Below are 14,403 nucleotides of genomic sequence, written 5' to 3' on the forward strand. Positions count from 1 at the left end.
AAGGAAATGCGGCCAAAAGAAGTGTTGGCTTTGGGGATGACCGGTGCAATATACCTGCTGGAGCGCGTGCCAAGGGTCAGTGTTGCTATGGTGACCAGTGAGATGAGATAAGGCGGGGCTTTACCTAGCAAAGACTTATAGATGACCTGGAGCCAGTGGATTTGGCGACGGATATGTAGTGAGGGCCAGACAACGAGAGCATACAGGTCACAGTGGTGGGTAGTATATGGGGTTTTGGTGACAAAATGGATGGCACTGTGATAGACTACATCCAGTTTGCTGTGTAGAGTGTGTAGAGTGCTATTTTGTAAATGACATTGCCGAAGTCATGGATCGATAGGGTAGTCAGTTTTACGAGGGTGTGTTTGGCGGCTTGAGTGAAGGAGGCTTTGTTGCGAAATAGGAAGCCGATTCTAGATTTAATTTTGGATTGGAGATGCTTAATGTGAGTCTGGAAGGAGAGTTTACAGTCCAACCAGACACCTAGGTATATGCAGTTGTCCACATATTCTAGGTCAGAACCGTCCAGAATCGTGATGCTCGTCTGGCGGGAGGGTGTGGGCAGCAATCGGTTGAAGAGCATGCATTATGTTCAACTAGCATTTAAAAGCAGTTGGAGGCCACAGAAGAAGTGTTGCATGGCGTTGAAACTCGTTTGGAGGTTTGTTAGCACAGTGTCCAAAGAAGGGACAGATGTATACAGAATGGTGTCGCTGCGTAGAGGTGGATCAGAGAATCACCAGCAGCAAGAGAGACATCGTTGATATATTCAGAGAAAAGAGGCGGCCCGAGAATTGAACCCTGTGGCAACCCATAGAGACTGCCAGAGGTCCAGACAACAGGCCCTCCGATTTGACACACTGAACTCTATCTAAGAAGTAGTTAGTGAACCAGGCGAGGCAGTCATTTGAGAAGACAAGGCTTTTGAGTCTGCCGATGAGAATGCGATGATTGACAGAGTCGAAAGCCTTGGCCAGGTCAAGGCAGACGGCTGCTCAGTATTGTCTTTTATTGATGGCTGTTATGATATCATTTGGAACCTTGAGCGTTCGCTGAGGTGCACCCATGACCAGTTCGGAAACCAGATTGCATAGTAGAGAAGGTACGGTGGGATTCTAAATGGTCGGTGATCTGTTTATTAACTTGGCTTTTAAAGATTTTAGAAAGGCAGGGCAGGATGGATATAGGTCTGTAACAGTTTGGGTCTAGAGTGTCTCCCCCTTTGAAGAGCTTTCCAATCTATGGAGATCTCAGACGATATGAAAGAGAGGTTGAATAGGCTAGTAATAGGGGTCGCAACAATTTTGGCGGATAAGAGAGGGTCCAGATTGTCTAGCCCAGCTGATTTGTAGGGATCCAGATTTTGCAGTTCTTTCAGAACATCAGCTGTCTGGTTTTGGGTGAAGGAGAAGCGAGGGGGGGGGTTCAAGTTGCTGAAGGGGGTGCTGAGATTTTGGCCGGGTTAAGGGTAGCCAGGTGGAAGGCATGGCCAGCCGTGGAAAAATGCTTATTGAAATTATCGATTATCATAGATTTATCAGTGGTGACAGTGTTTCCTATCCTCAGTGCAGTGGGCAGCTGGGAGGAGGTACTCTTATTCTCCATGGACTTTATAGTGTCCCAAAACTTTTTGGAATTAGTGCTACAGGAAGCAAATTTCTGTTTGAAAAAGCTATCCTTAACTTTCCTAGCTGATTGAGTATATTGATTCCTGACTTCCCCGAAAAGTTGCATATCACGGGGGCTGTTCGATGCTAATGCAGAACGGCACAGGATGTTTTTGTGTTGGTCAAGGGCAGACAGGTCTGGAGTGAACCAAGGACTATATCTATTCCTAGTTCTAAATTTTTTGAATGGGGCTTGCTTATTTAAGATGGAGAGGTAAGCACTTTTAAAGAGCAACCAGGCATCCTCTACTGATGGGATGCGGTCAATATCCTTCCAGGATACCTGGGCCAGGTCGATTAGAAAGGCCTGCTCGCGGAATTGTTTTTAGGGAGCGTTTGACAGTGATGAGGGGTGGTCGTTTGAACGCGGACCCATTACGCATGCAGGCAATGAGGCAGTGATCGCTGAGATCCTGGTTGAAGACAGCAGAGGTGTATTTAGAGGGCAAGTTGGTCAGGATGATATCTAAGAGGGTGCCCATGGTTACGGATTTAGGGTTGTACCTGGTAGGTTCCTTGATCATTTGTGTGAGATTGAGAGTATCTAGCTTAGATTGTAGGAAGGCCGGGGTGTTAATCATGTCCCAGTTTAGGTCACCTAACAGTACAAACTCTGAAGATAGATGGGGGGGGCGATCAATTCACATATGGTGTCCAGGGCACAGCTGGGGGCTGAAGGGGGTCTATAACCAGCGGCAACGGTGACAGACTTGTTTCTGGAAAGGTGGATTTTTAAAAGTAGAAGCTTGAATTGTTTGGGCACAGACCTGGATAGTATGACAGAACTCTGCAGACGATCTCTGCAGTAGATTGCAACTCCTCCCCCTTTGGCAGTTCTATCTTGTCGGAAATTTCAGGATTTTTGGTGGCCTTCCTAAGCAAGGATTCAGACACGGCAAGGACATCCCAGTTGGCGGAGTGTGCTAAAACAGTGAATAAAACAAACTTAGGGAGGAGGCTTCTGATGTTAACATGCATGAAACCAATGCTTTTACGCTTACAGAAGTCAACAAATGTGAGCGCAAGGGGAATGGGAGTGATGCTGGGGGCTGCAGGGCCTGTGTTAACCTCTACATCACCAGAGGAACAGAGGAGGGGTAGGATAAGAGTAGGGCTAAAGGCTAAAAGAACTGGTCGTCTAGTGCGTTCAGAACAGAGAGTAAAAAGAGCAGGTTTCTGGGCGCTGAAGAATAGATTCAAGGCATAATATACAGACAAGGGTATGGTAGGATGTGAGTATAGTGGAGGTAAGCCTAGGCATTGAGTGACGATGAGAGGTTTTGTCTCTAGAGACACCATTTAAGCCATTTGCGGTCACTGCATGTGTGGGGGGTGGAACATAAGGGCATATTGAGCAGTGCTGGAGGCTCTACAGTGAAATAAGACAAAAATGACTAACCAAAACAGCAATAGACAAGGCATATTGACATTAGGGAGAGGCATGTGTAGCTGAGTGATCATAGGGTCCAGTGAGTAGCTAGGAGAGCTGGAGGCACGGCGATCCAGACAGCTAGCGGGCCGGGGCTAGCAGCAGGCTAACAGATGGGCCTCAGGGGGACGTCGCAATGGGAGAGCCTGTTGAAACCCCCTCGGACGGTTACGTCGGCAGACCAGTCATGATGGCTCTATAACAAGGAACAAACAGAAAAAACATATACATGATCAAATATAAATCTTAGAATCAACTATTAAAGACTACCGGAACCCACTCGATTCTCCAATTACATTGAATGACAGGACAAAATACAAACCCTCCAACAAAAAAAGGCCTGTGGGGTTAATGGTATCCTAAATGAAATGATAAAATATGTTGACCACAAATTCCAGTTGGCTATACTTAAACTCTTTTACATCATCCTCAGCTCTGGCATCTTCCTCAAAATTTCGAACCAAGGACTAATTTGACCCCAATAACTACCGTGGGATATGCCTCAACAGCAACCTTGGGAAAATCCTTTGCATTATCATTAACAGCAGACTCATACATTTCCTCAGCAAAAACAATGTACTGAGCAAATGTCAAATTGTCTTTTTACAAAATGAATGTACAACAGACCACGTATTCACCTTTCACACCCTAATTGACAAACAAACAAAGCAAAACAAAGGTAAAGTCTTCTCATTCTTAGTTTATTTCAAAAAAGCTTTCTACTCAATTTGGCACACGGGCCTGCTATACAAATTGATGGAAAGTGGTGTTGGGGGAAAACATACAACATTATAAAATCCATGTACACAAACAACAAGTGTGTGGTTAAAATTGGCAAAAAACACACACTTTTCTTTCCACAGGGCTGGGGGGTGAGATGGGGATGCAGCTTAAGCCCCACCCTCTTCAACATATATATCAATGAATTGGCGAGGGCACAGTCTGCAGCACTTGGCCTCACACTACAATCTGAAGTCAAATGTCTACTGTTTGCTGATGATCTGGTGCTTCTGTTTTACAACCACCTAAAATAATATGTGCCCACTGCCCAAAAAATGAGGTGTAAACTGAGCTGCACTTCCTAACCTCCTGCCAAATGTATGACCATATTAGAGACACATATTTCCCTCAGATTACATAGATACACAAAGAATTCGAAATCAAATCAAATTAGGATAAACTCCCATATCTATTAGGTGAAATACCAGTGTGCCACCACAGCAGAAAGATCTGTGACCTGTTGCCACAAAATAATAGGACATTTGAAATGTCTACAATTCCTTTGGAACTTTTGTGAGTGTAATATTTACTGTTAACTTTTTTGGGTTTATTTCACTTTTGTTTATTATCTTGCTTTGGCAATGCAAACATATATTTCCCATGCCAATAAATCCATTAAATTTAAAGAGAGAGAGAGAGACATTAAAACCTGTTATGGCTGCTGTCCCTGTACAGGGATCAACATCAGGGGAAATTTCAGATTGACAACTAAAAATACAATTTCGTAACATTAAACATTCTTGAAAATGCAAGTGTCTTACACCCTTCAAAAGAATAGAATCTTGGTAATCAAACTACATTTTAAAATAGCTATTACAGAGAACAAATCCCATGCTTTTGTTTGAGAAGAGTAATCAAGAACAGAAACATTTTCTGCCATGACAGTTTTTACACATTTACATCTGAAGGTGAAATTATGACTTACATTCTGATATCTTGCTCTTATTTCTCTTCCTGAGTATCCCATTGATCAAATGAAGTGCTGTTTTCTTTGATAAAATCAATTTTTATAGCCTAAATCTCAACATTTTGTAAACTATTTGTGCAGTGAATTCCATCTCTATCAATTTTTTACGGAGCATTCGGCGTGATTCGCCCCTGTAAACAATCGTTTACATAGTCATGGTGGGTGTCTGTGCATTCCTATGGATGTTTGCGACACAGTCAAACAGCGTTGGTTTTTTTTGCGGGGAGAATTGACCAAAGTGAGCTGATTTGAAGACAAACGATAAATGACTACCTGACGCATCAATAATTTTAGCAAAGCTTCATTGATTGACTATAGTTCTGCCCAATGACCACTGATCTTCTTGAAATCTAGCTGGGTAGATAGCCAATGAGCTGAGGTAAACGCCAGTATGTAATGGTTTGGGGTTGGACCACAATTCCTTGGTTGTAATCGTACGCACAGGGAACTCCATTTTCGCTTTGACGATCAGAGGAGTTGCTGTAAGGCTTTTTACACGCAGCTGTATTTCGGAAAGTTATAGTTTCAACGATTTCATTGAAGATATCATGGCGAATACTTCATGTAAAAGCGAAGTCAAACTCTAAAGTAAAAGTGAGACAGATTTTTTATTTGAGGAATCTTGGAGTGTTATCATTCAAACGAACTGAGGAGCTGTTTCTGCAAGGACAGGATGTACTTCTGGACAGGTAAGTGCTAATGCCGTTTTATGAAATATAAAAATATATATATAAAAAATGTTTGTTTTTTTGCAATGAAATGTGTTGGTTTGTTTTTGTGTGTGTGTGTTGGTTTGTTTGTGTGTATATATATATACAGTGCCTTGCGAAAGTATTCGGCCCCCTTGAACTTTGCGACCTTTTGCCACATTTCAGGCTTCAAACATAAAGATATAAAACTGTATTTTTTTGTGAAGAATCAACAACAAGTGGGACACAATCATGAAGTGGAACGACATTTATTGGATATTTCAAACTTTTTTAACAAATCAAAAACTGAAAAATTGGGCGTGCAAAATTTGTGTGTGTGTGTGTGTGTATATATGTTACGAATCCCTTTTGGCCCGACTGTCTAGGGGGAATGGTAATGAGACCCGTAACATAACTCATGCAAATTATTATTGTGACAAAGTAAAAGTGTGAACGAAATAACCACAACAACAGAAATATACCGTCAAACTCCAGGTTTATTTATAAACACACGGTAATGGGGGAGCAGGAAAAGGGGCTGAGCTGGACCCAAGGAAAGAAACAATAAATATACAAAAACACCCCTAAGCTAGACTAGCCTACTTTAACAACAGCTAACTAACTAACCAAAAATACAGTGGGTGGTCCGCCCAGTTCTAACTAGTGTATTTAACAAAGTTCACCTACGGGTAGTGTATGCCCATGGGCGACTTGTCTTGGTTTCCCCCTTTTCCCACCAGCAACAAACAAACACCAAAACCAAAAACAATACTCACAGGTGATGACAAAGTGCTATGGAGGTGCTCAAACAAAAGAGAGGTTAAGACACAAAGCGAGAGTGAAACACAGAGACCTGCAGACATGGCATTTACAGAGAGATTGAGCTCTAGAGCAAACAAATGATGGGTTTTTTAAACCATGGGGAAGGAACTGTGATAGGAGGAGGTGTGTCTTCTGATTGATGATTGATTGTTGACTGATTGGGGAGTGATGATTTTCACCTGTGAGGGGAGAAGGAGAGAAAAGAAACACACACACAGAATACACACACAGGATAACTGTATCCGTAACAGTATATATGTGTGTGTGTGTGTGTATATATATATATATGTGTGTGTGTATATATATGTGTGTGTGTGTGTGTGTATATTTATGTGTGTATGTGTATATATATGTGTGTGTTTGTGTGTATATATATGTGTGTGTGTGTGTGTATATATATGTGTGTGTGTATATATATATATATATACACACAACAATGGCCAGAGTTGAATGGAACATCTTAGTGACTGTTCCCTCTGCTCTATACAATCAATACATATCTGTTTATTTTATGTGATGATAAAAGGCTCATACAATACAAATATTTTTTTAATGTTTTCTTGCACAGTGATAGCGACTCCGACTGGGAGGCCCCGGTGCCAAGCTGCCCGCTCTACCTGTGCCCCCAGTGGTGTTCATATGCCACAGCTCATTACTGCAGGCATGACTGTGCCTCAGAGCCAAAAGGGCACAGCATGGAGGTGTCGTTGTGTTCTGTGTCGCATGAAATGAACCACTTGTTCAGTTTGCCTCTGCTTTACATCAGAAAGAGACTGCTATGGGACATGGCACAGGCAGCAAAATATTATGACGAGGACTTCCAAGGGGTGTGTACAGTTTTTAAAAAAATAATAAAATATTTTTTAAAACATTTTTTGTGTGTGTGTGTGTGTGTTAGAATTGCTTTTTGATATGTTGTATATAGTTATTTGCGCTGCTGTATATAGTTATAGGTCCTTTCACCAATTCGGCCACTTGGGTACATTTGGGCAACTTGTGTGGGACACCTGGGTGACTTCATGCTAAATGTCATGTAGCTCACCCATTCCTGAAGTTATCAGTCTGAAACTTTGCACACCTACAGTTGCCCTCTTGTGTTATCCATCAAAATGATCTCCAGCATCCTATCTGACTGTGTGGCTGTTCTAGTACATGTGAAAGATCTACAACAATAAAAAACATAAAACGTATGCTCTTTCTTTCTCTTTACTTCTACCAGATCTACTGTGTTATATTCTCCTACATTCAGTTAACATTTCCACAAACGTCAGAATGTTTCCATTCAAATGATACCAAGAATATGCATATCCTTGCCTCTGGGGCTGAGCTACAGGCAGTTCTCTTTTCCTGCCTTGTGACGGACACAGAACCTGAAGGGCTGGAGCTCCAGATACCACCTGGTCACACGAGAATTCCGGTCCTTCATGGTCTGGTCCAGGTCAGTGCTCTGTGGTCCGTGTGCAGGTCAAATTCCCTCCCAAGAAGGTAGTAACGGAGGCTATCTAGGGCCCACTTTATAGCCAGGCACTCCTTTTCGATTGTAGAATACCTGGTTTCCCTGGGCAACAGCTTCCGACTCAGGTACAGCACAGGAAGCTCTTCTCTTGGCTCCCCTTGGGCCAGTACAGCTCCAATTCCTACAGCCGAAGCGTCCACCTGCACGAGAAATCTCTTCTTAAAATCAGGGGTCTGGAGAACAGGGAATGAGCACAGTCGTTTTTTCAGTGTCATGAAGGCTTCCTCACACTCCTCAGTCCACTTCACAGGGTTGCTGGCCCCCTTCGAAGTGAGGTTGGTCAGAGGGACAGCGATGGTCGAAAACTGTGGAATGAATCTCCGGTACCACCCTGCCAGACCTAGGAAGGACTTCACCTGTGTCTTGGTTCTGGGTTGAGGGCTATTCCTGATGGACTCCACTTTCTCCACCTGAGGCCGAACTTCACCCTTACCCAGCTGGTAACCCAGGTACTTTGTCTCCTGTTTCGCCCACTCACACTTCAGGAGGTTAAGCGTGAGGCCTGCTTCATGGATCTTCCCCAGGACGCTGCTAAGATGCTGTATGTGCTCCTCCCAGGAGTGGCTGTAGATCACCACGTCGTCCAAGTAAGCAGCACAGTAATCGTCACAGTCCTGGAGGACCTTGTCCATCAGCCTCTGGAAAGTCGCAGGGGCCCCATGAAGGCCAAACGGCATGACCTTGAACTGGAACAGGCCCATTGGCGTCCGGAATGCAGTGTAGGCCTTGGATTGTTCATCCAGGGGCACCTGCCAGTACCCTTTGCAGAGATCCAATGTGGTGATGTAATGAGCTCTACCTATTCTCTCCAGTAAGTCGTCAATGCGGGGCATGGGATAGGCATCAAACTGGGAGATGGCATTCACCTTACGGAAGTCCATGCAGACGCGCAAAGAGCCATCCTTCTTTGGGACAATGACAATAGGGCTGCTCCATTCACTTGAAGATGGCTCGACAACATCCATCTCTATCATGGTGTGGACCTCTTCCTTGAGGGCTACCACCAGCCTCTCAGGCACACGGTAAGGATGCTGGCGGACAGGGTTCTGGCCAGGTTTCAAACGAATGACGTGTTCCAGGACTTTGGTTCTTCCTGGTCTCTGACTGAAGAGGGCCGGATACTTGCCAAACAGCTGCTTCAGCTCATCTTGCTTGTCTTCTTCCAGGTGAGCCAGTATGACTTCTGCTCGTTCTTTCCATGCCTCTGTGACTCCATCCGACTCACCCTCTTCTACTCTGCGGACCAGAAAGGACTTTCCTTTGGAGAGTTCCTCTTTCTCCTCCCAGGCCTTGAGAAGGTTCACATGGTAGGTTTGCTTCTTCTTACCCTTGTCCGGGTGCAGCACCTCGTAGGTCACTGGGCCCATCTTCCTCCCGATTAGGTACGGTCCTTGCCATTGCGCAAGGAGCTTGTGGTAGACGAGGGAAGGAGGAGCAGGACTTTCTGTCCTGGCTCAAACTCTCTGTGGCGAGTGTGCTGGTCATAGCCTCTCTTCTGGGCCTTCTGGGCTTGCTGAAGGTTTGCTCTAGCTTCCTCTCGGTACCGTTCCAACCTGTCTCGCATCTGGAGGACATACTGGACAATCCCCTGTCCTGAGGTAGCTACTGGGGAACCTTCCCAGCACTTCTTCAGCAGGTCCAGTGATCCCACCACTGCCACCATATGTCACGTAGAGTAGGCCAGATGGCTAAACTGGATAACCTAACCTCTATAAAAATAAAAATATGGCGGAACCGCAAAAGTTCTTCTGTGCAAAGGTGTTTATTTACAAGTGATTCCGGAACAGAAAATAACAGTACTGCCATCAACGTCTACCTTATGGGACAGCTTAACAACAATGCTGCCCCATCCACAGCTCAATCCAAAAAATCCCCTCTAGAGACTGGAGAGAGGCTCCTTTTGTAGGGCTAGCCCCTCCCCTCAGAACAATTAACCCTAATTAATTAATCAATTAACAATACAAACCTACATTTTCCATGAACTAAACATACTAAAGGATATACATTGCAACACGGTTTTAAACAATATCACAACATAACATTTACAACATTACATCATTACTGACAATATCTTTCAATATGCCCATATGCATTAATGAGCCATTTGGGACAGGCACTATAAAGCCAACCCAATTCCCTTAGCTCGGGTCCTTTTCCAGCATACCCAGAAGCTACAGAGATGGAGAGAGAGAAACAGAACAAACAAACAATGCGCTCATCCACAACATTGATAAGTATAATAATTATTGTATCTCTCAAATATGAACATTGACAAGTGTGAAATGCATGCACCAAGACAGAAGTTAAATTGTGTGTCGACCCACATTGTTAACTTATGGTATAATGGCGCAGGGAGGAGTGATGAATATGTGTGTGCGTTAAAGAACCAAATGCTGCCCGCGGCCAGTGACGGACTTCTACGTCACAGAGAGTGAGGCTGTTAGCCATGTAATTGAGAGGAGGATGACCAACCCTGTCCTCTGTCTGCATCACAACAATCAGAGCATGGTTCAAAGTTAAGGTCTGAATATGATACAGAGGAAGACTCAAGGATTTAATAAACAAAAGAAGATAATGTTTTGACAGCTGTCAGACGTGTGCGCTCAATTAAAGGGAAAGAAGAGATTTGTTTCCAAAGCGATGAGAGACAATCTGGAGGGAAAATGTGCACTTTCAAACAACGTACTGTGACAGCTGTGCAGTTCAAGCTCCATTTGAGATTGTCAGGTACAACAGTTTCTCAAAAACAAAACTTATCCCAAAACACAGTAAAAAAAAAACACGTTACATTCCTGTCTTTTAATCTCTCTAACAAATTAAGCACATAGACTTGCTCGTGTTCAAGCACACACACACGAACACGCACACAGGAATGATGGCCCTGGGTAAGGTAACACAAGGTCTTTGTTTGACATGGGGGGAGGGACTCCCCATGATATACGATCTCTCTTCAAAGAGGTCAGAGATGGACGTCTGCCGAGGACAGGTCTGCCGAGGACAGGTCTGCCGAGGACAGGTCTGCCGAGGACAGGTCTGCCGAGGACAGGTCTGCCGAGGACAGGTCTGCCGAGGACAGGTCTGCCGAGGACAGGTCTGCCGAGGACAGGTCTGCCGAGGACAGGTCTGCCGAGGACAGGCTCAGTATGTGACCTCTGATCTAAACCCTGGACCACCACACAGCCGTGGTGCTCAGCCAATATATCCCTGTAGGGGGCTGTATGTGCACAGCACATTAGAAATCACAGCTAAAGATTATACTACCTGGCTGTGTGTGTGTGTATTGGGGAGGGTGTATACCGTACATGCTGATGTATCATTTGATCTCCCTAGATCCCTGGTATCAGCATAGAATTAAATATAATTTGATTTAATGTATCTGTCACGCCTGCTCCCCTCTTCCCCCCTGGCACTCGAGGGCGCCAAAGCTGCCCTGCATTACGCACTCCTGCCACCATCATTTACGCACACCTGCCTTCCCTGGTCACGCGCATCAGCGATATTGTACCCACCTGGACTCACACAATCACCTGTTTATTACCTCCCCTATATGTGTCAGTTCCCCAGCTCTGTTCCCGCTGCTGCATTGATTGTCGTCTGTCTTTGTGTTTCCCAGTTCTGACGCTGTTCCTGTCCTGTTACATGTCCGTTCCTAATGAAATGTCAACTCCCCGTACCTGCTTCTCTTCTCCAGCGTCATTACTTACAGTGTCTCTATGGGTACCTGCTTCTGCTGATTCTGAGGAGTGTTTGAAACTTATCTGCAATGCTTCAGCACTATGTGTGTGTGTGTGTGTGTGTGTGTGTGTGTGTGTGTGTGTGTGTGTGTGTGTGTGTGTGTGTGTGTGTGTGTGTGTGTGTGTGTGTGTGTGTGTGTGTGTGTGTGTGGGCCTACACACACAGTGTGTGTGTGTGTGTGTCACCCCAGTTTAACTTTGAAACTTTCCCCCTCTACAGACTGTCTGTCTGTCTGTGTCTTCTGTATTCACTGTGTCTGTGTGCCTGGGCCGGCCACTCAATATCACAGTGTCTTAACAGATTCTCTGATACAAACTGATTTGAAACTAAATTGGATTCCGTCTTCATGCTGAGAGCTTGTTTCTCTGCATGCTGTGTCATCCAACCAGTTTAAGTTTAGGAAACTTTGCATGCTGATCCCCAACTACAGACTGTCTGTCTGTCTGTGTGTGTGTCTGTATTGACTAACTGTGTCTGTGTGCCTGGGGGTGTCCGGCCACTCAATATCTAGGGTCTTCCTTAAGTGTCTTAAAGTACATACTGCTGCTGAAAGTAAATTCCCCAAACTGGGATTTGAAACTAAATTGGATTCCGTCTTCATGCTGATCAGTCATTAATCAAACTACAGGGGTTAGTGATAGTGGATTGGATTCTGTCTGCATGCTGATCAGTCATTATCCAACTACAGGGGTTAGTGATAGTGGATTGGATTCTGTCTGCATGCTGATCAGTCATTATCCAACTACAGGGGTTAGTGATAGTGGATTGGATTCTGTCTGCATGCTGATCAGTCATTAATCAAACTACAGGGGTTAGTGATAGTGGATTGGATTCTGTCTGCATGCTGATCAGTCATTAATCAAACTACAGGGGTTAGTGATAGTGGATTGGATTCTGTCTGCATGCTGATCAGTCAGTAATCAAACTACAGGGGTTAGTGATAGTGGATTGGATTCTGTCTGCATGCTGATCAGTCATTAATCAAACTACAGGGGTTAGTGATAGTGGATTGGATTCTGTCTGCATGCTGATCAGTCAGTAATCAAACTACAGGGGTTAGTGGATTGGATTCTGTCTGCATGCTGATCAGTCAGTAATCAAACTACAGGGGTTAGTGATAGTGGATATTCTATTTCTTCTTCTGCTGAGACTTAGAAGATCAGCATCTGTATGACATGATTTGACATGATTTAACACACACACACACACACACACACACACACACACACACACACACAGGTAGTGTAATCTGTATCTGTGACTGTCTGTTCAGAATTATGATGTGCTGCAGTCTTGTTTTCTTCTGTTCTATCCCTTACTCATCTGGTGTACTCTCCGAACTCTTCTTTTCTCTAACCTATAGTGTTCTCTCTTCTGGTGTACTCTCTGAACTCTTCTTTTCTCTAACCTATAGTGTTCTCTCTTCTGGTGTACTCTCTGAACTCTTCTTTTCTCTAACCTATAGTGTTCTCTCTTCTGGTGTACTCTCTGAACTCTTCTTTTCTCTAACCTATAGTGTTCTCTCTTCTGGTGTACTCTCTGAACTCTTCTTTTCTCTAACCTATAGTGTTCTCTCTTCTGGTGTACTCTCTGAACTCTTCTTTTCTCTAACCTATAGTGTTCTCTCTTCTGGTGTACTCTCTGACCTCTTCTTTTCTCTAACCTATATGGTTCTCACCCCCACTGTTACCCCCCTTTCTGTTTCTCTCCTCAGATCTGTCTTGTTATTGCGTCTCCATCTCCACATGAATTTGAAGTCCTGGCACCACAAAGTCTTTCTGATGCCTCTGGTATCCTGTAGCTTAAAGAAACCTCTCTGTCTCTCTCTATTCCTTTCTCTCTCACTCTTCATCTCTCTGTGGACTTTTCTCACTCTCTCTTTCGCTCTCTCTCCCTCTCTCTAATGTAGAGATTGGGCTGATGTTGTGTTTTTAGCATAATGAGAATGTCTCATTAAAGTAAGACAAAAGTCAGTCTCTCTCACTCTCCCCACATCTCTCTTTGGCAATATAAAGTCTCGTTCTGACCCCGCCTCCAGTCTTTCATCTGCTTTACGAGGCCTTCCATGCCGTCTCCACTACCAAATGTGAAACAGACCCCCCTCCTAATTAACTCCAGTGACTTTCGCCTTCCTTTCCCAGAATCACAAATCTCAGCCCATGTATCCCAGACACACAGACATGTACAATAGCTACACAAAGAGACCAGCGGCTACTTTGACTCTCTGTTGTTGTTATTTTACAAAACCAGTATAGTACTCTGGAATGCATTTGTAAGATAAAATAAAAACAGATTAATCTGCTCAGATGACTGGGAGTAAATATCATGTGAATGGGATTCTATTTAAAGGCAGACCGCATCACTGGAATCCATCATTGTGAGTTTGTTAAAGAGCCTTTAAAAAACTCTCCACACAGGCAGTAAAAACACCCTCACTGGGTCTGTCTGTCTGTTTCTCTCTCTCTCTCTCTCTCTCTGTTTCTCTCTCGACTGAAAGGGTGGGTTGGCTCTTGTTCAGCTGGCTGCTGCTTCACTCATTTCCTCTCCTTTCCTCTCATTTCTCCCATTTCCTATCTCCATTACCCAGCATTCCTAGCAGCAGCAGCCAACAGGTTAAAGTGACACCAGCCAACAAGCTGTTTTCAGCTCTTGAAGAGCAGCCATCTTAAAAAGGTCACCCAGCGCAGGGCCTGGAGGGTCGTTGGAGACCATTTTGACAAGGCACATCACAGGAGTGCCACACATACACACATCTCCACTCCCCACCTTCCACACCTGTACCCTCACTGTGACCTGGT

Source organism: Oncorhynchus tshawytscha, linkage group LG05 (assembly GCF_018296145.1).
Source record: "Oncorhynchus tshawytscha isolate Ot180627B linkage group LG05, Otsh_v2.0, whole genome shotgun sequence".
Lineage (NCBI taxonomy): Eukaryota > Metazoa > Chordata > Actinopteri > Salmoniformes > Salmonidae > Oncorhynchus > Oncorhynchus tshawytscha.